We start from the raw sequence: 27,431 nt of genomic DNA, 5'->3' as shown, positions 1-27,431 counted from the left end.
GCATCATCATTGGGCTACCTTGGGTGTGTAATGTACATCCCAGGAAGCCAGGAACATTCATTCTTACACATCCTACTGACATTTGCATCTGTATGATCCTAAAACTCTTGTTTCTCTCAGGTTCAGACAAATGAACACCTGAAGCATCTATTATATCTCCTTTAAAAAAAAACTCAATTAAAAAAATCTTAACTTTCTTAATAAATATTTGAGTAAAGGAGCTCCTCTGTGCAAAGCAACTTTCAACACATGATCCATTTATTATGAAATTATTCTTCAGAAACTTCCCACTGGTACCCTTCCTTCTTTAGAAATCAGTTACTCTTCATAGAAATGAAACACCCTGCAAGAACAGGCCTAACTATGCCTCAGTTGTCCTCTGTGTCACACTCCAGCTGGCTTCTCTAGTGTAGCTTCTGGTACGTCATAGGGAGCGCACCCGGTCATTTCTCTTTCTGTTGTTCAACTTGACCCCATCCTTAAATGAAGAAACCTTCCCTCCCAGTTGGGCACGTAATAACTATTTTTCTGTTTCCTCTGATCTGGATGTTTCAGTTCTGATTCCACCCAGAAGGCAACTCATGGAGGTCCCAGCCCAGAGCCTGAATTCATGTTCTTAAACTGGGCAAAGCTGTTAGGAAGCAGGGTCAGAGCCTGAACTGGGAAAAGCTGCAAACACTGGTATAGAGAGGGTTGTTTGTTTTTTTAATTCATAAAGTTTCTCAGTAAAACACCCCCTTTTCTGGAACATAATTAGTACGTGTTGAACCACAAATGTAGAAAAATCATTGAGGGTACAGACCAACAAACATATGTTCACAGAGCTACAAAGAAGGTTTCTTTCTTTCTCCTTTTCCTTTATATGCTCCTTATAAAACCTTGCCAGAGTCAACTAACAGGGACCCCCTTTCATCACATACACTTTTTCCCAAGTAAAATAAACTAAATTAATTCATTCACTCAGCACTGTAAATACCAAATGAAAAAACCATAGGTATATAGATGTCAATACTGCCTCTGTAATTATTTTTTGTGTTTGTATAACTAGAGGACACCGAGAGAAAGAAAAGAGAAATTATTCAAAGTTCAAAGGTTCCCAGGTTTACTAAGAAAATTAGAAAAGAAAAAAGCCCAAGCATCCACGTGCAAAGATAGCTGAATAATCAACTCATATGTTACTTTCCAGCATTTTCTTCAAAAGAAATGGCTTTTGATGAAACTGCTAGGAACTCCAAATGCTGAACGTTTTTCCTATTGAATAAAGTTAGTAATTAATGTAGCAGTTAAGAGTGCAGGAATTGGTTTCACTATGTTGAAATTGCAACGTACAGCCAAGGTTGAGTACTGTTTGAGGTATTGAGTTGTAACCGTTATTTCTTCCTTTCTTAGATTGTTGAGTGTGGCCCTAATTTAGTTTGTAATTATTCTTTTCTTCCTTTTGAGGGTCTCCATCTGTAAGTTTCCCAGGTGTGTGGGAAGGAGAAGGGTATCCATCTCTTTCCCCCTGCCCACCTGTGTCTTTGGATACCCTATCTTCTTAAGAAGACAGCCATGACTGCTGTTGTTGAATATTACAAAACTGACACCACACCCTAATACACTGTAGTTCTTCTTGTTCCAGGGCGTTACTCCTCTTTTTCCCTGAGGGGGTTCTGGGGTTGAACACATCCTCTCTCCTTCACTTTCTTCTATCCACTGATCGACTCTTGAGGGTGGCTCTGGGCCACTCCCCTTGGCAAGTCTTTTCCCCAAACCATGTGACCCAACATCAGCCTGACAAGCCCAGGACTGAGGAGTGAAGGTGGGTTTCTGGGACTGAAGGCTATTCACAGGAAGCGTCGCTGAATTGGCAGTTTCACGGGATGAGAGTGCCGTGATAAATAAATGAGATGATGTGAAGACTTTGAGCTATGGCAATATTTGGACCCACCAAAAATAAATCAGTTTTTTTAAAGAAGGTTTTAGTTTACTGATATCTGCCCTTAAATTAACAATTCTCAACCCTTAGTATCTATTTTGACAAGTGGCTAAAAATTTAATGAACTTCCTCAGTTGGTCTTTTCTGTATAACAAAACACCCCAGTATTTAGTGGCTTAAAATTTAATGGGTGGTCCTTCTGGTTGAGCCCTACAGGGCTTGCTTATGTGTCTGTAGTCACTCAGTTGGCACTAGATGCCCTAGGGTGGCCTCATTCACATGTCTGGTGGTTAGCAGGCTATGGGGTCAGAATGAGGGGGAAAGTGGGCCCCATGTGTCTCATCAGCCAACAGAATAGCCTAGCCCAGCCTTCTTCACAGAGTGGCAGTAAGCCTGGGTAGGCACCAAGATCAGCAGAAGTAGAAGTTGGAACGCATCTTGAGGCCTAGGCTCAGAACAGGTTCAATGTCACTTCCACTACATTCTGTTGGCCAAATTAAGTCACAAGGCCTGCTCAGATTCAGGGTGGAGAAATAGATTCCACCTTTTGATGGGAAGAGCTGAAAAGTACTGTAGCTCTTTTTTGAAATCTGTACAGTAACCAAGCACCCTTTTTTGCAATTTGTAAAATACATAAATTAAAATGGATTTGGATTCCATATATATGGATTTAGAGTTCTTCCACTAATAAGGTAACTCTCACCTGCATTCAAACAGACTTTGTAAGTGGGACAGAAGGGGTAGGAATTGCCCGTGGTCATGACAGTGAGTGATCCATGTAAATACTATCTACCATGTGGGTCATAGTGTTAAAGGATTGTGAACAGCTATCCAAAAGGCAGTGTGGTGAGGTGGAGAGAGCATGAACCTTGGAATCAGATCCAAGTTCAAACTCCATCTCCCCAACTTTTAGCCGGATGGCCTTGGACAAGTTACTTAACCTCTCTAAGCATCAACTTCCTCAACCATAAAACAGGAATAGTAATACCTAAGGCATAGGGCTGTGTTGTGAGGATTAAATGAGATTATGGTGTAACACCCAGTACACAGTAAAGAGCCATTTCATGCTAGTTTCCTTCCCCATCCCCTTAATTTTTTGAACTTCATGTGCAGTGGACGTAGTAACTTCTACTTAGAATCAAAGCTGCCCAGTTGCTTTCTCTGCCAGCTACCAGTTTTTCTTTTTCCACATACTGTATATTTTAGAGAGATGACCGTGATATAGTATTTTTCAACCTGGGATCTTCGCAGTATTTGTAAACATAAGCTTACAGCTAACAATTCCAAGACAATTCTTAGTTTTGGTGCTACAAATTACTTCACATTTTTGAATTGTGCATAGGTTGGTTTTCTTTATGGTCTGGATATGCTGAGGAATTCTGGAAACTCACCATCAGAAAAGAAGGCTTTGAAATGATGATGGGAATGATGTTCTCTCAGAAAGGATGCATCTACATTGGATAAAGTTTGCAAACATCTGGGAGCTCTGAATAGTGAGGTTGGTCTTTGGGGCCTTAAAGCAGGCCAGATTGGGCAAAACCTGTGCTGCTCTGATGCATTCCTTGGGGCTCCATTTTGGCTAAATCATCATAATTCCCATCAAGACAGCACAGAATGATAATGGTTTTATTTATTATTTTATATGCACTGCCAGTATATGCAAAGCTTTATAGCTTGCCATGAATCGAGAGGGATTATCACAGCTGTTACTTATTTTAACAGGTCACAATACAGTAGTTGATGCCAGATGGTTTTGAGAATTTTGAGAGAGAAATTTTATACAGGCAGCCATATAGATACTAGCTTGGGTAGTTGGGCCCCTGAAATTAATTTACATTTGTTATGATATAAAATATATATGAATAAACACATAGATCCTTATGAAAGAGTGAGCCACTTTATAGCAGTGATTTCTTGTGGAAGTCGCGGGGTCTCCTGTGAGCAGTGGGCGGGGCCAGCAGTAGCGACGTGCTGCTGCTAATAGGAGAGATGAGGAGTAAGGCTCCCGCCGCAGCCATAGCTGTGCAGGGACATCCAACTTGCTCCAGGGAAATAAACTTTGGCGGCCAAACTGGGTTTCTAGCATTGGAGCCAAAGAGAGTAAAGCGGGGAAGCCACCTTAGGGAAACATGTGGAGAGGGTGTGTATCGTGGAGAGTGGAGCTGGACTTGGGATCCCCAAGGTCACCAACAAGGTCAGCCTGGGGCAAAAAGGTTACCCAGGCTGGGCAGATCCCAGAACATATTATTGCCCTTGCAGATGCTGAAATTTACGTGTAGGGTGGTCAGTTCTGGCTCATCAGCAGAAATGGCAAGAAGAAATAAGAACTGATGATGAGGAATCATTTCAGAAGGTGGTGCTGGTTCCAGGTTTCATAGAACAATAGGCTTCCAGCGCGAGAGACCTGGCGGAAACCTCTCAGATCGTCTCCACCCTCCTTGTTCTATAGGTGAAGAAACAGACCAAGAGGATCACTTACATACGGTCATCTTGGTTCTTTCAGTAAAATAGTGAAATCAGACTGTCAGGGTATGTGGAGTCTGTAGGCCTCTCCCCAGATCTCTCCCCGTGATCTGCCCCACCAGTGTGTTTCCTGCTGCCCACCTCATGCTGGGAGAGGACCGCATCCGCACCGATCAGAATAATCCAGAGACCAGGTCTAAAGCACAGCTGGGTTTCCTTGCTAAATTGTCCCAAGATATAAAGATAATATACCACCTCTGGAACAGGAATAAAATTTCTTAGCCTTTTCCAGTCGATTCTTCCAGCTCCTGTAAGATAGGTGTCAACAAAATAATTAAGAAGGAAAGGCGAGTTTAAAACAGATTTGGGGGCTTCCCTGGTGGCGCAGTGGTTGAGAGTCCGCCTGCCGATGCAGGGGACACGGGTCCGTGCCCCGGTCCGGGGGGATCCCACATGCCGCGGAGCGGCTGGGCCCGTGAGCCATGGCCGCTGAGCCTGCGCGTCCGGAGCCTGTGCTCCGCAACGGGAGAGGCCACAACGGTGAGAGGCCCGCGTACCGCAAAAAAAAAAACCCAAACAAAAAAACAGATTTGGGGCATATGATGGGTATCCCCTGTGTGTAGAAAATCAGGAAGTGACAGTATTTTGAAAGTTGAATAGCCCATGCATGTCAAGGGACAGAATTAGAACCTTTATTGTAGATTCCCCCAAGATGACTGGTAGGAGAATTACAGCTTTGAAAACTTGTAGACTAGACAATACCAAAATGCCCCGCTCTTTTCAGAGATGCTGAGCTTCCAATAACTTCAGCTCTCTGGAACACAGCACTAAGCCTGAAAGTAAGTGGAAGGAGCTTCCCAAGGCTGCAAAGAGTTGTCAGCAAGCCCACGCACTTTCTCACTTAGGTTCTTGCTCAGAGCACTAGTAACTCTTCTTCAATGGGCAGATGTTACCCAGCCATGGTGTCTGTTTTCCTCAGCGATTCAAACTATGGGGCAGGACCTAGAAGAAGGGTGAGAGAGGAATGACAGTGGGGACTAAACATCAGGGAAAGAGCTTGGAAATCCAAAAAGGAGTCTTTGAAATGTGTTGCCATAGAGACCAATAATAAGCCTTCTTAATAAAGACCCTAAGTAATCAGCAGAGCATTAAATTGTGTTTTGTATCATCTGATTAAAGAGATAGGAAAGTGAATTGTTCAAGGTAGGCTAATTCTGGTAATCAACCCCCAACATTTCAGTGGCTTCTTTCTCACACTGCAGTCTAATGCAGGTCGGCATGCAGTCATTTGGTACCCAGGTGCCTTCCATCTTGGGGTTTCTCCACCCTGTAGAGCCTCTGTGTTCCTCCTGCGGGGGAGAGAAGGGAGTGTGTGTAGGAACGGGCAGGAGCTCTTCTGGGCCAGACCTGGAGGCACACAGCCCTTTCCCACATCCCACTGGCTAGCACACAGTTACATGGCTGCACCTGACTGCGAGGGAGGCTGGCTGGAGGAGAAAGACAGAGACAGTTTTGCTGAACAACTAACTAGCCAGTCTCTTCAGGGGAAAGTATAAAATATGCTCTAACACAACAAGGAGCTTCAGTAAACTGCTCTTGGTTGGATAAACTTGAATTGTATGGACAATCACCTGTGTAGACTTATATACTTCCTGGTAATACCAGTGAAAGGGAATAGTCTTGTCCTGAGTCACACTGAAGGATCAGACGCTGGCAAACTAGGGCCCTCAGGCCAAATCCCACCCCCCGTCTGTTCTGTGCATAAAATTTTATTGGAACACAGCCACATCCATTCATTTATGCCTTTTGAGCTATAACAGCAGAGTGGAGTCATGGCAGCAGAGACCGCATGGCTTTCACAGCCTGAAATATTTATTATCTGGCCCTTTACAGAAGGAGTTTGCTGATCCCTGCTCTAGATCATCACTGTCCTAAAGGGAGGACACATTTGCAGTTCTTTTCCTCCCGAGACCTGGTACCCTTGGCTTACAGAAAAAACGAGCAGGACACCCACATGGGCTGGGACGTAAACTCCGCCCTTAGAATGCCAGCTCCAGCAGGGCCCAGAGTCTGCTCTGTCCCCGCCAGAACCCAGCACAGTAGCTGGCATCTAAGAGATGTTCAGTAAGTACTTCTTTTTGGACCCTCAAGCCATAGGAAGCATCAGGGACCCTAAGCACCATAAAGGGGGTAGGGAACTCAGAGAAACTCCAATATGAGCCTGTGCAGGAAGGTCTCAAGGAAGGAGCTACCTTCACTGGGCTTTTATTATGTGCCAGGCACCATCATGGTGCTTTGTATCTATTATTTTATTTCCTCTTCCTAACAACCCTATAAATTAGGCATTCCTGTTTGCATTTTACAAGTGAGGAAACCAAGGTTCAAGGAAGTCAAATGATTTTCCAAAGGCCATACTGCCAAGAGTGGAGGAGTTAGGACTCAAACACAGGTCTTTCTGGGACCAAAGTCCAAGGTTGTTTTGGTTTTTTTTTTTTTCTCTATACCACAGGACTTGCTAAAACCTTATCCAGATGTAAGTAATCTAGTTATGTCATTATTTTCATCACCACTGTTAACAACCACCTCATTATTGTAAAGATCAGTGCGAAGGGGAAGACATGGATGGCCATTTTCATCCCTTAATAGAGTTCTGCAGGCCTCACTGCCAAGGCTCTCCCTTGATAGAGCAGCCCTGAAAACCTGGAGCAACGCGGTTCATCTCCTTGGGATGTGTGATTAGTCATTTGGCCACCAGCTCCCCATGATCTTGCCAGGGATCGCTGTAGAGGGTGGCCATTTTGCTTGTCCGAACATACAACTCTCATTTCAGGGCCTGAGCGGTTTGAGTCCACACATGGCGGGGCTCCATGCCCTAGTGGAGTCTGTCCGGGAGCTCTCTGTATACCTTTAACAGGCTCCCGGGTGCTGCTGGTCCTTTGATGAGCAAGTCTAAGGGAAAGACTTCCCTTTTCTTTTCAGCAGCTCTGACTGGCCTCCCCGCCCACCCCACACCCACCGTGGCCACTCCACTAGGCCTCCTGGAGACTAAGGAGCGGTGGGTACTGCCCCCACTGAGCCCTCAGTGACGTCTGGCATTCTTGATCATTCTGCCTTCGTGAAACCCTTTGGTCCCTCGGTTTCTAAGAGGGGGCCCTCCCTCCCTCCTGGTCTGCTGTGTCTCTGACTCCTCTCTCTCTCTCTCTGGTGGGCTCTTTTCCCCTGCCTACCCACCCCTTAAACTTTGGGGTTCATGACTTTTCTCAGCCTCACTGGGGGAGTGACAGTGCCACCTCCTCCCACTTCATCCTTCCTGACCTAGCCACGCTCTATCTTCCAGGGGGGACTCCAGTCACATTCTCCAGTCTCTGCTGGAGGCTGGCAGCCCTCCGAGGAGGTTGGTGTGAGTGGGGTCAGAGGAGAGCAGCCAACCCAGACTAACTTGGGTTGCATGTGGTACTTTATGTGACCACAGTCATAATTCATAGTAATGCCAATTAGGAAATACTCTCTACCAGTGCTTGCGCAAACCCTGTGATTTCTTGTGACCTTGGCGAGTCGAGTGTTTCACCACAATTTGTGTATTATGGAAGAGTCAGGGGCCTCGTGGACGCAGTACTGGTCTGGCATGCAAATCTGCCCAGGGCATAAATCTCCCTATTTGAAAATAGGTAGCCTGGTCAAAAAATAGTCAAGTTTTCCCTAAATGGGTTTCCAAGGCATCAAGACAAATTACCAAAAACTGCCTCCCACAAGGCACATTTTGGATAATTTCATTCACTGGTTTTTCCCTTGTTATATATTAGGATATATCGCGTAAGTGTTGTGTTTTACGTGGCCCTAAATGGCTTTCTGTCTTCATGTGGTTGTTCTATAGAGAACCTGCCAGCCTAAGGCATGGGCACACACTGCCATGGCTTTTAACCCTGGTTCATCCTCAGAGCTGGTTTAATGACCCTTCCCTGGAGATTAGCACGTCGCTGGGAAGGCACTGTCTTTGCAGTGTTTTTAAGCCTGGGCAGGGTGACTTGTGTCTAGGCTGCGAGGTTTCGGAGATGACTGGGGGAGGGGACGCAATGTTACAATATTCGGGCCGCTCTAACCCTGTTACGCGCGTGGGCACATGCTCCACGCCAGTCTCTTGTCCTCCCTCTTGCCCCGGCTGGAGGAGTTGGCACGATTGGCGTCTCTGATTCCTCTGCTGTTGGCCAGAGACCAGGGAGCCGGGAGGTGAGAAGGGAGCCACGGGGGTGCGGTGCTGAGCAGCCGCGGTCGGTCCAGCCTGATGGTGATGTGCCGAGCCCGCCGCCACTCTGGGCATGGGTAACGCGCAGCACCAGCGGTCGCGCTACCGGAGAAGGAAACGCACAGGTACCAGAAATCCGGATCCGGGATCCTCCGCAGCCCCCCGCTTGTCTCAGTGCACAGGGCCCGCGTTGTGGCCGGCTCCCGCGCGCCACCGAGTTTGGGGCTGGGGTCTGAGTCCTGCAGCTCACTGCGGCTGGCAGCAGGGGACGGATTATTTTTAGCAGGTTCCCTTTAGCCCAGTGGAGCCAGGAGATGCTCACAGAGCTGGGCGGCTGTCTGCAGAGCGTTGGTGCAGCCGTGCCTGCTGCCCCGGAGGTTTGGCTGCCGCAGTCCCCTCCATTCACTGGGCTGTAAATCGAAGCTGTCTACATAGGCAAGGCGCTCGATCCCAGCGTGGCCCTGGGGCTACGTCCCGCCCAGGTCTCCCGGCACCTGATTTCCCAGTGGTCAATTAGGTGTCTCTGCCTGCAGCATTGAAGCAGTGGAGGGGCCAATGCCCGGGCTTTGATGGAGTGCGCCGTGCGCAGAGACCTCCCCAGTCGACTTCCTCATCAGAAGGCAGCATCCATTCATAATTCTCTCTCAGCCTGTGGACCGAGTTTGGCTGGAGCTGGGCATGGACTCCTGCGATCTCCCTTTTTGCATCTGAAGCAGAAACTAAGATAAAAAGGAAAAGGAAGGGGGAATGCGGTCCTAACGCAACGAGGCGCTGAAAAGCCCCCGAGAGGCCTCTCCTTTGCGGGGAGAGGGAGAAGAGGCAGATCGCAAGCCCAGCGCCCCAGCCAGCTGCTGCTTCGCTGCGGAGCCGGCACGCATGCCTACCTCACCTGACGGCCGCATTCCTGGGGAGCCGGCGCGGGGCCCGGCGGCGCGCCCAGGGCGCACGGGCGGTAGGATTTCTGCAGCGGGGGAACGATGCGCCGGCGGGCTTCCCAGGGCCGAGCCCGAGCCTGAGCGGGCACCCGGGGAGGCTAGCCTCGGCGCGGCGCCCCACCGCAACCCCCCGGGATGCTCTGCGACTCACAGCCCAGGCCACGCGGGTGTGTTTGAGATGGGACCAGCGTGGGGGGGAGGGGGTATGGGTAGGTGACATCATTTTTAACGAATTTTTCACACCTCTGGGTGGTGGGTGAACTTAGGGAACGGAGACAGCCCCGCCGCGCGCTAGCCTGAGGAAATAACCCCGGCCGAGGTCTGAGAGCCGGGTTCCCTTGGCAGAGCAGAGTGAGGATGAGCGGGCGGTCAAGGTGGACCGCACAGAGCTCCAAGGGAGAAGGGGGGCCTCTCCGGCTTTCCGGGTGTTTTTTTTTTTTTTTTAAAGCATATCGTAGCTGCAGTTCTGAAGTTTGCCGCCTCCTCCCCCACCCCAGCCCGGGTTTCGGGGAGGGGCGGCACTCTTCCACGCGGCTGCCAGGGCCTTTACTAGCTGCGTGGAGGGGGCTGCAGGGGTTGCCTGGTCTGGTGGCGACAGGGACTCGAAGGCACTGTTAAGTGGGAGGGCACCCTGAGGCTCGGCCTTCCAAGAGCTCTGAGGGCTAGGGAGAAGTTGGGGATACCTCTTGGTGCCCCATCCTGTTTTCCTGCCCTGCCACTTGGTGTTGGGTGACATTCTGCCTGTGAAGGGGTTTCACTGTCATGGAGCTGGCTGTGATGCTGTAAGGCAAATGGACTGTTAGGGATGAGCTGGAAAAGAGAGAGGAGAGAGCTGGAGCTTTTCCTTTTGTGGCAGTGTTAACCCCATCAAGCCTGCTCCCGTGGCACACCTGTCCACCTGGGTCACTGTCTGCGGGCGTGAGTAGGGCTGCTGGCTGACCAGCCCTGCCGGCCGGTGGGCCAAAGCTGGACCTGCCCAGGGCCTGCCAGGCCCGGAATGGGTGGACAGTAAAAGAGCAAAGCCCCACCTGGTGCCCCCTCAGGGGAAGATTAAGCGGGCCCGCCAGGATGGTGCGCAGTGTTTTAGCCATAGTGTGCTCTGCTGTTGAGTTTGGGAGCTCTTGCTTTATGAGGTTTTTATTTTATAGTGTCGTGCCTCCTGGTCACCAGTTTATTTTTCACAGCTGCTTGTGAGCAAGACAAAGGTAACAGCGTCTAAAAATACCCTGCGGCTGGAGATGCGGCTTAGCTTGACCCCACTATTACAAGGATGGGGTCTCCCTTCCCAGCTGCGTGAGGGTGAGCCACACTGGGTCCCCAGACAGTCTGTGACCAGGTCCACACATCCTTCAGAGCAGTTCAGCCATCAGTCTCAGGACAGGGTGGGGATGCTAGGAAGCTGGTCTGTGTGAGAGCAGCAGCCCATCCATCCGTATGTGAGGTCCTAAGCAACTGGGCTGCAAGATTGGGGGATGGGAGTCCAGATAGAGACCCCTCCCCAGCCCCCAGCCATGGGTATCTGCAGCTTTACATTCCCTCTGAGTTCTGCCTAGCCATTTGTGGGGCTTCCTCCTCTGTGCCTAGGGGCCAGCAGGCCACTCCCCCCAAAGGAGTTTGGCCCAGAATACAGAGGGACCAAAGGGTCCAGGTGGTGCTTAAATCATGCCAGCTTCCTGGGTGCAGATAGTAGCTGGGGTGCCCCTCTTTCTTTTCCAGATGGAAATCCCTGGACAGTTGAGTGAGGACTCTCTTCTTGGTAATTGAGAGGTACCCAGTCTGTCTGAAGGGGACCGCCCCCAGCTGATGGGGAAGGTACCACATGGAAGGGAGACAGGAAGGGACTGAGGACTTCAGTGATCCTAGTGGATGGTGGGAAGCTCAGATCTCCTCCTGTGGGTTCTGGATCCCTTGAGCCTGCCAGGGCTCTCCCGTTATTTATTTTCAAAAGCCTTAATTTCCCCCATGTTCGCCTTTTCTTTGGCAGCAAAGATGGCAAAGTCCAGCTTGAAGAAAAAAGGCCCCACCTGTTCTTGATCTGGTTGAATGATGGGAATTTTTTTGTTGTTGCAAAAATGCATTGGTAATGGCTGAAAAAATGTAAATGCCTAACTTTTTAACCGTGAAAGAAATAAACTAAAGAGTATGGGAATTTAGGAGGGAAGGTGTAAATTACCACCATCAGTTCCCTATTCAAGATGGAAACTACTGGGTGATTCTCTCCTCCTTTTCAAAGTGAATTTTGATTTTAAAATTTTACCTTCATTTCCTTTAGATAGGTCAGAAATATAATCATCGGGACAATATTAAGATAGAGTTTGATTTGGGAGAAGGAAGAGACTGGGAAACAAAGCACCTCTGATAAATCCTCTAATCATTCCTAATTATTCTTCTACTAGAGGCTTGAGAATATTTGCTGGTTTATCTTTAAAATGTCCCTCATCTTTGTGTTCCCTACAGAAGATGCAAGATTACTGATGATTCAGTGTAGCCAAAAGGCCCAGTGCAACAGTAGCTAACTCTTTGGCACCCTGAGAAGAGCCCATGGGAGGGCCATGAGTTGGGATTCAGATTTCCTAAAGACTTCATTGTCTTGGCTCTGCCTGTACAAATAAGATGTCAGTGATCTCTTGCACTTAAACAGAAAAAGGCTGCTTCCTCTTGAAGCTCAGAACCTGAATCAGCAATTAACTAGAGACTCACACTGAGTGTATGGATTAGGGAATACTGTAACAAGTCAGTCCCAGATCTCAGGATGTTAACACAATGCAGTTTTTCTTTTTTTAATCATATAAAGTCTAATCATCTTTTGGCTTGTGATGACAAGGAACCTGGTCTCATGCCCTCTTGCAGCTCTGCTATCCCCTAGGGCCTTGGAGTCCCTCCTGGGTTCCTTTGTATCTAGCCAGCAGAAGGGGAAAGAGAGAGCACAGTAAGGAGGGCTGGAAGTAGCACACCTCATCACCACCCACATTCCACTGGCCAGAACTCAATCACATGGCCACATCAAACTGCAAGGGAAGCTGGGAAATGTAGTCTGTGCCGCAGCAATAACCTCTCTGGCATGGAAGATGCCCCCGTTTTGCTCTACTTTGGGATTGGATTTGGCTCTGGGCAAGTCACATGGCCAAATATATATCTCCATCTTTAAAACGGTGGTAATTCCACTTGCCCTTTCCTGTCTCAGGATTTGGAAAGGTATTGAGACATAGAAGGTTCCTAGAGGGACCATCTGGTCTAGCCTCTTTAGGCAAGGTCATTGTGTTATCCCCCATGTTATAGATCAGTTGCCCAGTGTGACACAGCTAGTTTATGGCAGGGCTGCAATTAGAATGTAGGTCTCCATCTCTTGGCTCAGTGCTCCTTCTGCCATGCTCTGTTCACTCTGCCCTCTTATGAAAAGTTATATAGGATATAGTTTCAGAAAGCTGATATACAGTCCCTGGATAGCCTTCATCTTGTATAGTCACTAAAAACAGCTATTTGTATGACTTAAGGTCCATGTGAGTTTGTTTTTTTGTTTTTGGTTTTTGGTTTCTTTGGTTTTTTTTTTTTTTTTTTTTTTTTTTTTTACTGTAGAACCACTCAGAGTTAGGCTCAGAAGAGCCAGGCACTGGTCTATGCCCTGTACATATATTATTAACTCACTTAATCCTCACAACAACCCTGCGAGTGAGGGACTATTATTATCCCAACTTTATAGATAAGGATGCTGAGGCGCAGAGAAGTTAAGTAACTTGCCCAGGGTTTTACGGCTAACAGGTGACAGATCTGGGATTTGATCCCAGGTGATCTGGCTCCAGAATCCAGCCCTGGATCATCTTGCTACACTCCATCTCTGACCTGGTGGGCTCCGTGTCCAGCCCTCTCTAGCGTGTCCAATCAACACAGACCCTGAATCTCAGGATTTAATATTCTGAGTTTCTTCTCTTAGTGAATGACCTTGGAGGTCCATGACAGGGAGCCATTTGTAAACTTACTGAGGCATGAATTTGAGCCCCCAGCATATGAAAATGATACACAGGATTACGGTACATAGCTAGTCAGAGAGCCCAATCCCTGACCTCCGGCTCTGACAGCCTAGTGAGGATTTTTTTTTTTCCTTAAAAATTTTTTGGTCTATTCATCACTGGGTAGGCGGTAACTATTATGAAGTAATAAAAATGTTTGTTTCCTTGTGAAAAGCGGCCATCAAATGAGGAAGGACTCTTCAGTTCAACCTTAAAAGGCAGTTGACTTGATAGGGGTGGGGCGAGGCCAGCATAGCCATTTGACTCGAGGTAATTGCTAGTTGGGGTTGTTTTGTCTATCTGTTGTTGTGTAAGAATCGGCCCCAAAACTTAATGGCTTCGGCTGGTCGAAGATTCTGCAGTGTCGGACGCGCTCACTGGGCAGTTCTTCTGACAGTCTTGCCGGTGGCCAGTCAGTTGCTATGTCACCTGGGGGCTAGGCTCCGCTGGGATGCTGGGTTGGCTGTGCTTCTGTCTCTTTCTGTGTAGTAGTCTCAGGGCCTGTCCAAGTGGCCTTGCCAGAAGGGTAGCTGGACTTCTTACCTAGTGGCTTAGGGTCCCCCAGAGCGCAAAGGCAGAAGCTTCCAGGCCTTCTCAAGGCTGAGCCTGTGACTTGTTTTACCAACAGGATGACACAAGTCACAGGACCAGCCCAGACTCCAGGGCAGGGAATTAACCAAGGGCGTGAATACCAGGAGGGGTGGAAACAGACTGCCTACCACAGTGGTGAACTCTGAAGCTTCTGTATTTACAGATTTGAGCATTCCCAAAGGTCTCAGGAGAAGTTGACTGTACGTTAAAATGTAGGTTAAATACATCTATTACTTTTACTCCAATGGACAAAGACAGTTATATATGCCCGGTTCTTTCTCCATCCCCAAACTAATGAACCACTTATGACCATGAAAGCAGTGAGGCTGCAGATGTGACTGCCCAAAAGCAAAGGGAACTGGAGTGTGTGACTTCTGTTCTCTTGCCCCTCGCAGACTGTGTCTCAGAGGTATTGATTTTTAAAAACAGTATCAGTACCCACCCTCAAGTCAGGAGCATGCCAATTGGATCAGGGGACAAGACTATTTCTGATCTCCACCTCCTCTTTCCCAGCAAGTCACACATCCTGAGGTGACTTAGCATGCACAACAGGATGGAGAGCTGCTCTCCTGTAGAAATGGGCTAGTGGGTTCAATCTGTCAGGGTTCCATTTCGGATCATCTTCCCCAGGCCCTTGAGTCACTATAGCCAATGGAGGTGCAGTGGCTACTTTGATGCACCACCTATATCCCCCTTCCTCATCAGGACTCAAGCACTTGTCCCCCAAGCACTCATTCGTCAGAGCTGGGCACTGGTGGCTGACGCCTCACAGCCAAGTCCCTCTTTGGGAATTGTCCTTGAAGAGAGCCACCTTGCCCAAGGTCACAGCCCTTCCCAGGTCAGCGCACATCCAATGACTGGTCACGCTGCAATTCAGGACAATTCTGCAGAGCTATCCCAGCTCCAGAGCTCCCCCAATGGGGCTGGCTGATCCTCTGTTGTGACTGTATCACAGCCCAACTTCTCTCTCTGCCCAGTCCTGCTTAATTCCCTCCATAGGTCTTGACCTGAAGAGCATTTGCTACTACGCTTCCCACACACCACTGTCTATCTCAACGTCCACTTCCAGGAAACCTGACCCAAGATAGGAGGCTTGTAGACCACATTACTTCCTGCTACGGACTGGGCCACTGTGAGCACACACAGCAGCAGGACACACAGCATGGGCTTTCCCCAAACTCTTCCAGTTGGGAAGAGATGACAAGTACTTAAGCAACAATATGAGAAAATGAGCAAACATAATGTAATGTAAGTCTGGTGCCTCAGTGGTTTCTTCCCCTCCTTGTTCTACCCCTCACAACTTCCCCCAAACTTACATTTTTTAGGGGATGGGTGATTCGTGACATTGATTATATGGCTAACAATTGTGCCTAAGCGCTCTCCCACCTGATTATTCCTTCCTTTCGGCATGGCACTGGCAATCAAAATTTATCTTTCAAATTAAGGCTATAATTATATTTTGATAAAGATCTAGCAATTCAATGAGAATGAAATTCTGAGGGTTGCCAGGATACGGATGACTCTGGGTTATGGAGAAGGGTTTGCATGCAGAATACTAATAGGTGGTTCAGCACTCTTATCTAGACCTTTCCAATAGAGTCTGATAATGTAGGCCTGTCAAGTGCTGTTTCTCTGCTATTATTCTAGGAGGATAAAAGCGATGAAAGATATAAGCAGGGTTTTATGAATGAAAAGGTGATTCATCAGATGTCTTTTGGTCTGTCGCACTAGAGTTAAGAAACAGAGTAATAATTATGTGGTGTTACCTCAAGAGGAGGTAGGAGACAAAAGCTTTCTCTTATTTCCTTGCCTCTTTTATTGTAAATAAAAGCAAGATGTCTTAGACATTGGGTTATTGTTATGTGTTGGGAGATAGGGACCTGCGTTTGCAATGGTGTTGACTCCCGGAAAAATGGAAACAGTGGAATTATGTATGGTGTCGTATTCTAGTTTTCCTTTACCTTTTATTTCTCTTTTACACTGCCTGATTATTACTCATTCATTGATTCGACAAATATGGAGTCCCAAGTATCATGCAGGTCCTGCCGAGGGATCTAAGAAAATTTTAAATGGATAACTGCATGTGAAAATAGTAACAGTACATTACAGTAGCACCCAACATGTTTTTTTTGGGGTGGCAGGGGGGTAATTTTAAAATTGATATATAGTTTAACACACAATTAAGTTGTATACACATTTTAAGTGTTGAGTTCAATGAGCTCTGACATATACGTTTGTGCAACCACCTCCCCAAATAATATATAGTACATTTCCATCACCCCCCCAAATTGTAGTACCCCTTTCCAATCTTCCACCCCCTTTGTCAACCATTATTATGATTTCTGTCACATAGATTAGATTTGCCCGTTCAAGCACTACATGTAAATTGAATCATACAGTATGATTTTAAAAAAAATATCTGGCCCCTTTCATTCAGCATAATACTTTTTGAAATTTACTCATATTGTTTTATGTATCAGTAGTTCATTCCTTTTTACTGCTGAGCAGTAATCCATTGTAAGAATACATCACAGTTTACCTATTTAGTTGAGCTGTATCCAGTTTGGGGCCATTATGAATAAAGCTGCTAAGAATACTTTTGTACAAGTCTTTTTGTAGATTTACATTTTCATTTCTCTTGGGTAAATATCTAGGAGGGAAAATGCTTGGTCATAGGTTAAGTGTATGTTTAGTTTTATAAGAAACTGCCAGAGATTCTTCCAAAATGGTTGTACCATTTTACACTCCCACCAGCAATGTATCAGAGCTCTAGTTGCTCTGTATCCCCGCTAACACTTGGTACGTCAGTAGTCATTACAGTGGATGTGAAATGGTATCTCATTGTGGTTTTAATTTGAATTTCTCTGCTGACAAATAATGTTGAATGTCTTTTCATGAGCTTACTAGACATTCATATATATCTACCTTCTCTTCTGAAATGTCATTATGCCTTCTCCTCATTTTTAATTGGGTTCTTTGTTTTTTTATTATTGATTTGTAGTAGCTCTTTATATACTCTGAATGAAGGTTCTTTGTCAAATATATGGATTGCAAATATTTATTCCCAGCCTGTGCCTTGCCAGTTTATTTCTAAATGGCATTCTTTTGCTGAGCAGACATTTTTAAAATTTTGACAAAGTCCAGTTCATCAGTATTCTCTTGTGTGGCTAGTCCCTTTGAACCTTGTCAGAGAAATCTGCTTCCCTTAAGTTCATGAAGATTTTGTCATGTATTTTGTTCCAGAGATTTTATAGTTCTAGCTTTTGTGTTTAGGTCTGTGATCTTTATGTAATTACTTCTTGGGTATGGAGTGAAGTAGGGGTCAAAATTAATTTTTTCCCATACGTATATTCAGTTGTTCCAGAACCATTTGTAAAACAAACAAACAAACAAAAACCTTTCTTTTCCCCCACTGAATTGATTTAACGCCTTTTTCAAAAAATCAATCAGCTGTATGTGTGTGGGTCTATTTCCGGACCCTTTGTTCTGCCCCATTGATCCATATGTCTGCTCTCTTGCCAAAACCACCCTGTCTTGACCTCTGTAGATTTATACTAAGTCTTGAAATCGGGTAGCATAAATCCTCCCAATTTGTTCGTCTCTTTCAAGATTATTTTAGCTATTCTAGAACCTATGCATTTTCACATACATCTCAGAATCAGCCTGTCAATTTCTTTAAAAAATGCTGGGATTTTGACTGGCCGTTGATTTGAATCGATAGATGAATCTGGGGAGAACAGACATCTTTAACAATGTTGTGTCTTCTAATCCCTGAATATAGTATAGCTTTTGATCACATAGGCCTTCTGTAATTTCTCTTAGGAATGTTTTGCAGTTTTTAGGGTAGAGGACACGCAATCTTCTGTTAGACTTGTATATTTGATAATATTGTAAATGGTATTCCTTTTTATTTAATTCTCCAAGTTTTCATTACTAGTATATATATAGAGAGAAATACAATTGATTTTTTTATATATTGACCGTATATCCAGTGACTTTTCTAATTTTACTCTTTAGTTCTAGCAGTGTTTGTAGATTTCATAGGGTTTTAAACCTACACAATCATTTTGCTGAAAATGACAGTATTTGCTACTTCCTTTCGTATCTTTGTGTCTTATTATACTGGTGAAAGTAGGTGTTTTGATTTCTTCCCAATCTTAGAGAAAGCAGCCGATGTTTAACCATTAAATATGATGTTACCTATAGATTTTTTTAGAAGTGTCTTTCATCAGGTTTTGGTATCAAGGTTATACAAGCTTCATACAATGTATTGGGAAATGTTCTCCTCTATTTTCTGAAAGAATTTTTGTAAATTGGATTATTTCTTCCTAAAATGTTTTATGGAATTCACTGGTGAAGCCATCTGGGCCTGGAATTTCCTCTGTGGGAAAGGTTTTGATTAAGAATTCAATTTCTTTAGGACATACAGGACTATTTCTCTTTTCTCTGTCCCTTGCTAGTTTTTCTTCCAAGGAATTGTCCATTTCATCTAAGTTGCTGAATATGTTAATACTATAGACTGGGGTAGACAGAAAGACCAAAGATATCATTTGAGGTGGGACTCTGAAGAGAGGAAGGGACTTAGGCAGACAAGGAGGGGAGTTCTGAGGAAACAGCGGTGTGAGAAAAGACATGGGAGTGGGATCACCAATGGTGTGGGTTGTTGGACATGGATTATGCCAATCTGGTTGAAGGAGAAGAGGAAAATGATGTTAGAAAGATAGCTCAGAACTGGATCAATGCCAAATTAAGGAGTTTGGACCTTATGTGGGCAATGAAGGAAAGACCCCTGAATGATTTTCAGACGGGGGCATGACCTATAGAAATGGTAATTCAGGAAGATGGATTTGGAATGATGGGCTGTAGGAAGGAGAGAGTGGTGGTAAATGCAGTTTGTTTGTTTGTTTTTTTAGAACTGGCACAGTATGCAGGGGTGAGCACTGTCTAGAAAAAAGGATAAAGAATGAAACTAGAAAGAGTATAGTTGAAGTTTTCTAAAGGTAAAGGCCTCTGAATATTTATTTCTCTGCACATAACACAATGTTATGCACCCTGTACACACTTATCACACTGTATTATTATTGTCTCTGCTCCCATATCCATCTCCATCTCCTCACCTAGATATCCACCTCTTCTCCAGGGGAAGAACCCAAGGTATATTCATGCTAAAGTACTAGTGTCTAGCCATGTAGTAGGCACTTAATTAATATCAAGTGAATGAATGACGTCTGAAAGTACGAGTGAGTGAATGAATGAACAGGCAGAATAAAAGAAAATGTATTAGTCAGGATAGGCTACACTCTGCTATGCTAACAGATAAACCAACAAAGCTCAGTGCTTTAATACAATAATAGTTCTATTTCTTCCTCACACAAAGTCTGATGTAAGCCTAGAACGTGTAGTTCCCAAGCAGTGGAGGAGAAGAGAGAAGCAAGGCTCCTGGGAGGTTTTATAAGGACCAAGCCTTGAAGTGGAGTCCATTAATTCTGCCTATGTCCCACTGGCTAGTAGCTGACACTCTGTCATTTGGCCTCAGTCTGACTACATAGGAAGCTGAAAATGTAGACGTACACATAGACATTTGGTAAGCACTAAGGACAAGAAAGGGGTAAAACGGAGCCCTAAAAACTATCCGTGATCGCTTCCAGCCTGAGAGAAACCTAAATCCTAGAGACGCTAAGGGACTTCCTGGGGACCACCCACACAGACCACAGACCAGTTCTGCCTACCTTTCAGGCCTTAATAGTTATCACCTCAGGGCTCGCTTATTGCTAACCAATTTTTAGATGCCAGCTCCTCCAGAAGGAACTCTGAGCCAAATGAAGCACTAATAGACTCCGATGTCGGTTACCTGGTAGCTCCAGCCAGAAGCACAAATGGAGAGAGTCACAATGTGGGTCAGGGCAGGAAGTTTTGATGATGAACCTCCCGGGAGGCAGCAAAGCAGTCCTGCTCCGGGAGGCATCTGTGCTAAGCTCATGCCAGCTGCCTAAAAAGAACTCCACATCCCCTGTGATCTGGAGTCTCCTATTCAGGATCAAAGTAACTGCCTTGGCAGGGCCCAGAATGCATGGTGAGGGCACTGTGGCCACGGGCATCGCTGCTGCGGTGTGTCCTGTGTAGCCAGAGGTATGAGGGGAGCGCCTCGTCTGCCGTAGGAGGGAAGGTTGCTTCCCTGGGCTGGGCTGCAGTTACTGTTTGGTTTTCAGAGTTGGTGTGAGGGTCAGAGATGATGAAGGTCAAACAAATGGCCCGAAGTTCAGCACATAGTGGGTTCTCAGGAGAAGGTGTCCTTGACAATGATGATGGCGATGGAGCAGGAGAAAATGATCTGTCTCCCACCTTTTAAAAAAATTTGGGGGAGGGGGGCGCCACTGCAGGGAGCCTGCTGCTTTTCCCCTGCAGGCTGCCTCCCTAAGCAGGGCTGTGGCCAGTCCAGCTTTCCTGCCCCAATCAGTGGTAGACGCATTTTATTTAAATGGCAGAACTCTCAGAAAAAGAGCCACCAGAGAAATGAGAAGTGAACCAATTGGAGGAAATAGTGAAAGAAAGGATTAAAGGAGAAATCGTAACTATGAGATGAGGAAAGTGAGAAAGATGTTCTCTAATACTTCTTGCTTACCCTGCTTGGGGGCCAAGCATTCTCCCATGGCCAGAAAAATAACTGCCCCCACAGGCAGAGGGCCTCAGGGGCTCACGGGAAGCAGCCTCCTCGTGCCCAGGTGAATGCCGCAGGGATGTGGCAAGGCACCGAGCTCATCTGCTACACCACTCTTTAGTCCTTTACCCCACTTCTTTGCTTCCTCACAGAACATATACCACCTGATATCGTATCTATGTGTTTATTTGTCCCCTCTGTCTCCTACTAGACAGCAAGCTCCAGGAGGACAGAGACTTCATACCTCAGTGCCTCAGGCAGGGATAGCACTCAGTGGATGCACAGTAATTACCTGTTGAATGAATAGTCAGAGAAAGATGGCAAGTTGTTGTCGATATCACGATTATCCTCCGCACATAAAAGTGGGAGAAGCAGGCCTGAAATAAGTTGTAGGAACAAAAGTGAACATTACTCAGTGGCGGGCCATGCAGGTGCCTAATACCTGTTGCGTGAGCATCGTTGTTGTGTGTGTGTGTGTGTGTGTGTGTGTGTGTGTGTTAATGGATAAAGAGTGAAGATCAGAGAATGACAAGTCATTCCTTTCTTGGTTTGATTTTTCTCAGTACTCAATGATTTCATTCTTGTCATGGCCATAATAGCTATTACTTTGGCCCTGTACACCAAATGGGAAAAAAAAAAAAAAAACACCACCACCAGGACTTTCTTTACAGGCTGAAACATGTAACATATCCAAAAAGGGCAGGCTAGTCTTGGTCTGTTAGAGACCCAGGCCCTCGCCCAGGACAAAAGGGAAAGGAGTGTGAAGGGGACAGAGAAAAGGAAGTGGAGTAAGAGAGTGATGGAGACGTGCAGTCCAGGGAAGCAGGAAGCGAAGGGAGGGCCTGACGGTCTGGGAGTCCTAGCTAACAAGTAAATATTCAACTAGGATTTTCTTAATTGTTGAGATGAGCCTTTTGGGGTCTATCCAAATAAATACAAAAGCTCAAGTCCATACTTGTTACTAGAAAGGTCCTGACAGTCCTACAGTTCAGACCCTGAACGGTCTGCTCCGGGCCACTGGCTTGAATGCACCCCAGGAGGAGGGAACTTCTGGGTCTGCTACCCCTGAAAAGGCAGTTTGCCTGGAAAGTCCCAGTAGATCCTGCTTTCTGTGGGTTTGCAGAAAACCCTACCACACAGGACACTGGTATTTCTGGAATGGGCTTTAGCCAGTAGCCAATATCTGAAGAAGACCTGGGAGGGCACACTGGTAAGCTGACACAGTGGTGAGAGAGATGGGAATCTGGACACCTCTGCATGTCACTTTGCCCCAGGTGGCTATTGTTCTGGAAAGAACAAACCTTTACGCGTGGATAAAAGGTAAATAAATGTTGTGCTCACCGAAGCTATTGCTTTGACAGCCTTTAAAGAAAGTTTGTTTTCAAAAAAGAGAACATTGGCTGAACGTCATTCTTAACTAAAATGAGATCGCCACGTTTTAAGTACTACTTGCCTTCTCTCCACTATCTTCACCTCTTCATGTAAACATCCTTGCCCTAATATCTAATTCCCTGCAGAAATGACAGAAGGGGGCCCCATGATAGTCCACTAAAAGGGGTCTGTCCCATGTCTACACAGGACTGAAGCTATACCTTTGATTGAATTCACTGGCAACTTTCGGGAAACAGCCAGTTTAGGAGGTGGTCTATGGGTTGGCTAAGTGTAATGAAATAATAAATGCTTCTCATTTATTACTGGGAAAAGAAACGGACTAGCCAGCTGTTTTTTCAGTGGGTGAAATTCTGTCAAAAATGCCTCTTTCTGAGGTTGATCTGTTGTTAGATCAAGCAAGGTGACCTATGTGCGACTTGGACCATTGCTTGGGCTCAAAACAGGTCTCGGAGCTGGTGTCATTGACTCATGCCATTTGGTTTGCAGGTTAGTGGCATCTGTGTTTTAACCTCAATTCGTACTGCTGCATGGGTCTTAGGCTGTACAATAAAAGAATTTCTTTACTCTTCAAGGTTATAGTATAGCCTGTTCTTTTCCTGATCTTGCTCTTTTGCCATATCAGTCTGGCCTTGGTGTCTCTGACCAGTGAAGCTCTGCTTTGTGACACTCAAAGAAAGTTGCTATATGGCGCAGGAGGGCAGTGTGAAGGTGAGAGCCTGTGTGGGGCTGGGTGACTTGCTCCAGCTGCGCGTGCATTGCCTGGGTATTGGCCTTGGAGAGAAATCGAGCCCAGTATTTTGGCTAAGTGGGTGCTTGCAGCTTTCACTGGGTAGGTGACTTAGGGAGGCGTGTGTCAGGATAAAGAATGACTCTGCCTGTAGATTTCCAGAGATAATTTGGAGGTAGAGTTTGGGAAGAAAGAACAAAGGTGGGGAAAAGCCAACACTTAGCAAAGCAGCAGGAAAGCAGAGTCCTACTTAGTGTGCCCTCCCGCACAATCCTCATTTCTGTGGACGCCCCCGGAGCGACTCGGAATTCAGCCTGACTTTTATGCATTTGGTTTTCAAGGAAAAGCTTTTGTTAATGCTGACTGTAAATTGACGGGGTGGCTTTAAAGATGCTTCTTGAAGAACAAAAACTTGTGCAGATTATTTCCATAGCACATCAGTGTTAAGTTTAACAACATTAAATAACCCTGTTCGTTCCTTCAGCAAGCACCTACTATGTGCCTGACTGTGCCTCGTGCTGAGATATAGACAAGAAATACTCTTTGTCCTGAAAAAGTGAACAGTCTGACAGGGAGATCAGCAGCTACAACTGTATAAGCAGTACTGTCATATTGACCCAGGCCCCACCAATTTGGAAATGATCATAATTTGGGGAAGGATTGTATTTGTGGTAGTCTAGAAAACATGGCTTCTAAGCCCACTAAAAGAGAAAACGTCGATCATTCCCCTACCTAAAAGTACAAATGACTCAAAGGGCCATAAAAGCATCCGTTGACATGATACAGCAGTGAAAGTGGAATCCCACTTTAATGAGCAGATAAGATATCAAAGTACTCACCTTAGAAGGGCAGGCCTCTGACTGCACTGTTGCCAACTGAGTTGAGGGGGTGTGACCTACAGAAAGAAAAAGTGAACTAAGAGTACAAAGGTAAACAGTAAGTAATACGGTAAGACCATGTCCTAGGCTGAGAATGGGTCAAACGAATAGCCATGGCAATGACACAGTGACTTCAGTGAATTAGTGTAATGTGAGCTGTCAAAACAAATAACCCCAATATTTCACTGGCTTAATAAAATTCAGGTTTATTCTTCACTTGCATAATGTCCAAAATGGGTTTTTCTTCACTGGTGGGTAGCTGCTCTCCTAGCCGGAGTTCAAGGATCCAGGCTCTTTTTCATCTTGTGAAACTACCATCTTCAGTATATGGCTTCTAAGGTCTCAAGAACATGAAGGAAAACATGTGGGAGATTTTTATGAGCTGTGCTGGAAGTGGTGCAGATCACTTCTGCTCACATGCTACTGCTAGACCTCAACACATGGCTACACCCAACTGTAAGGGAGGCTGGGAAATGTAGTCCAGCTGTGTGCCGAAAAAGAGGAAATGACTTTGGTAACTAGCTAGGCCAGACTGCCACACTCAGCTAGAGAAAGAGGTCATTCCTCTAGAGGTCAGCGCCATATGGACAGATACCCTCTCTCTCCCCCTTACTCTGGTATCTCTGATGCCTAGTGGAGAATCTCAGGCCTTCCTGGTCATCTACTGTCATTTACTCCAGGCCATGCCTCCCAGTAGCCTTGCTCTCTCTCACCCCGCTGCTTTATTTCATCAGAGTGCTTATTACTACCAGATTACACCCTTCCTTATCAGTCAATTTTTACTTCCTAGCCTTCCTCCTTCCTGGATGTGACCTCCATGAGGGCAAGGACTGTGTCTGTCATGTCCATCACTGGCAGTGCCTGGCACAGTGCCTGGCACGTGGGAAGTCCTTAGTCACTCATTGCTCAATAAATGAATGAACCTATTGGGCCCTGGGGTCCATGAATCTTGAATGGATTCATGGAGAAGGTACAACTTGAGCTGGGCACTGAGTAGAATTTATCTGGGAGGAAAGAAGTCAGGAAAAGAAAGAAGGTAGATTAAAGGAGAGAGTAAGGGCCACAAAGATGTATAGCTTGAACCATTTATGGAGTTGAATCACATCCATTCAACCAAAATACTTGAGCTCCTATAACGTACAGGTCCATATTCTAGACCGTTGCTTTCGTGGAAGATGCAAAAGATAAACAAGGAAGCCCATCTCTATCCTTAAACAAACAGCTTGTCTTGAGCTCTGCTTTGGGGCACCTAAGACACTCCCCGTCATATAGCAGGTTCCTCAACCCGGCCAGCAGGGCTCTCCACTGAATGACTTCAGTCTTCCTTTCCAGGATGACCGTGGCCTTCCCATACAGATATCTGCTCCTGTGTGGGGCAGTGGTGTGGGTTAGAAAGCGGGGTAGCAAGGTAGAAAGTGGTATGGGGCTTTGGACTCAGATGTACTCACTTTGAGTCCTGGCTCTACCATTTATAATCTTTGGGGCCTTGGGCAATTTCTTAACCTCTCTATGCCTATTCAGCAAATTAGAGAGAATCAAATGTGTTTCCTGGGTTTACTGTGGGAACCAAATTATATTATCCAGAGCCTAACTCAGTGTCTGGTCCATCCACATCATGCTCACTAAGTAGTGTTGTCTTCCTTCTTGGCAGCCCCTAACCTGCCCCCTTTGCTTCACACGATCCCTGGTCCAGCGGCAGTAGACTCCTCCTGGGACCTGCACTGACAGTCTTTGCAACCTTCATATTGGGTTGCCTCATAGGAAATTGCCAATATTCAGACGTTTCTTACCTCAAAGTGGAAATTTCATACGGTTCCCTTCCAGCGTTTTCCAACCTCCCTGCTAATTCTATCCATCAACTCTGCCTCCACTTCAAAACTACCTCTTCCCTGTACCCCTTCCCGAACCAGAGAGCGTTTCTCTTAGACCTGTATGGCACTCTGTACCTTTCTCAGGGGGCACACTTGATCCCACTGGGCTCATCATCTAATCTGTCTAATGTGGCTACCAGGTTAGAAATTCCTGAGGGCACTGACGGCATCTCCTTCTCTTTAAAGTACATCTGCACAGTATGTACCTTGAACTTAATAAGAGGTTACACATTCCATTTCCCAGACCCAAGTGTGATTAGACAGGGACTCCGGTATGCTCGGCGGGACTGGGGTCAAGATCTACTGGTGAGCCTCTGAACTGTGCCAGCCAGCACTGGGGCCCAAGACCCTTGTCCTCTAATGTGACCCTCTAGAACCAGTTGCCTGCTATAACTTCTTTCTCTCTTTTCCTCTCACTCTACCTGCCCCCTTAGCAAATCAACCTGAGAAGAGAAACATGACAAATGCCTTAAACCTGGGAGGGCGAAGTAGGGTGTCATTTATCTCTTTTGAAAGATTGTTGAGTTCTTGGATTCTCATTTGCTTATTTAAGAGCTGTACAGTTGAACCATATGAAATCAACAATATTTCTAACTATTTTGACCTACAAAAATATCCATTTCATATGGTACAGCCTAGTGTCTTGGTATTTGGGCTCATTTACAGACATTCATAGGTGAAGTAGTCTGATCCCTGTGTGTGGTCCACTCACCCACATCCTTAGGGAGATTCCCTAGACAGGCTACTCAGCTTCTGATGGGCCCACGGCCTTCAGTAGATTCTGCCATTGCTTATGGAGTTTCCATCAGAGGCTCTGGATTCAAAAATGGCTAGTTCATTTCCCTTTTCCCTGCAGGTACCAACATATGTGTTTGTTTGATCTCTGGGCTAAATGTCAAGACCTCCAGGCTTGAGTTTTCAAGTCTTCTGGAGATTAAAGGCTCTCCTCATCACCACGTGGGCTTCTCTGTGTGGTTACTCAACAAAGCCAGTCCAGCTCCTCCGAGGGCCAGTGGCAGAACATCCCAGAGACAAGGAGGGAAGGGAAGGAACTCCTAGTTTTCTAAATATGGCAACACATGGGGCAGATGAGCGTGAAGGGCAAGAAGGCTTGTATGTTTTTCTCAAATAAGCTGTAAATTAAAAATGCAGAAGCTTTAGACGGACTTTAGTAATTTACGAACTACATCCACCTGAATGGGGCAGTCAGGAGCCTCTCTTGTTTCTCTCATTTCATGCACCCAAAGGAATGTACAGAACCTTAACAATTATTGTATTCAACACCTTCAATCATTTCATGTGACTTTTTAACAAAATATTTCTTACTGTCCATCTCTAGTAGAAAATACCCTAAAGACAAAAAGCAAAACAAGAAGGTATCTACAACTGAATTCAGTTGTCGTATTGTAGTCATTTTGAGACTACTCAAGTAAGAAATTATGCCACTGTCGTTAAGAATCAAGATTTTCAGCATAAGAGAAAAGAGATCAATTATAAAATCAAGAAAGTTAAATTGAAACCCGTAATCTTAGATTTGAATTGGAAATAGCGGTTTCAACTCATGATTTATCTTCACCTTCTAAAATTTACATATTTTCTAGTCTTGTCTATTGAAGAAGCTTAGAGTCAGTGACAACCCAGCTACAATGAATACCCCTGGCATGCAGAATGTGGTCTCTAAAGGCTGTTCCCTCCGAGAAGAGCCAGGACTTCTTGGGGAAAGGGCTGATTCCAGGTCTGGGGCAGCA

General features: G+C 45.9%; 1 protein-coding gene and 1 long non-coding RNA gene across 5 annotated transcripts in view; one reads left to right on the top strand and one right to left on the bottom strand.

Moving 5' to 3' along the window:
• NHS (NHS actin remodeling regulator) overlaps positions 1-27,431 on the top strand; it is a 339,886-nt gene that overhangs the window by 248,333 nt on the left and 64,122 nt on the right. The gene's annotated exons all lie outside the window — the stretch shown is intronic.
• Positions 4,819-27,431, bottom strand: part of LOC308609564 — an 89,470-nt gene continuing 66,857 nt past the window's right edge. Inside the window, exons 2-3 of the long non-coding RNA XR_014014310.1 lie at positions 23,774-23,829; positions 4,819-5,730 (exon numbers count right to left, since the gene is read on the bottom strand). This is a non-coding gene — a long non-coding RNA (uncharacterized lncRNA). The remainder of the gene's footprint in view (positions 5,731-23,773; positions 23,830-27,431) is intronic.

The sequence above is a fragment of the Mesoplodon bidens genome (assembly GCF_964165515.1).
Source record: "Mesoplodon bidens genome assembly, chromosome: X".
Taxonomy (NCBI): domain Eukaryota; kingdom Metazoa; phylum Chordata; class Mammalia; order Artiodactyla; family Ziphiidae; genus Mesoplodon; species Mesoplodon bidens.
This window is presented reverse-complemented; position numbering and strand designations above follow the sequence as displayed.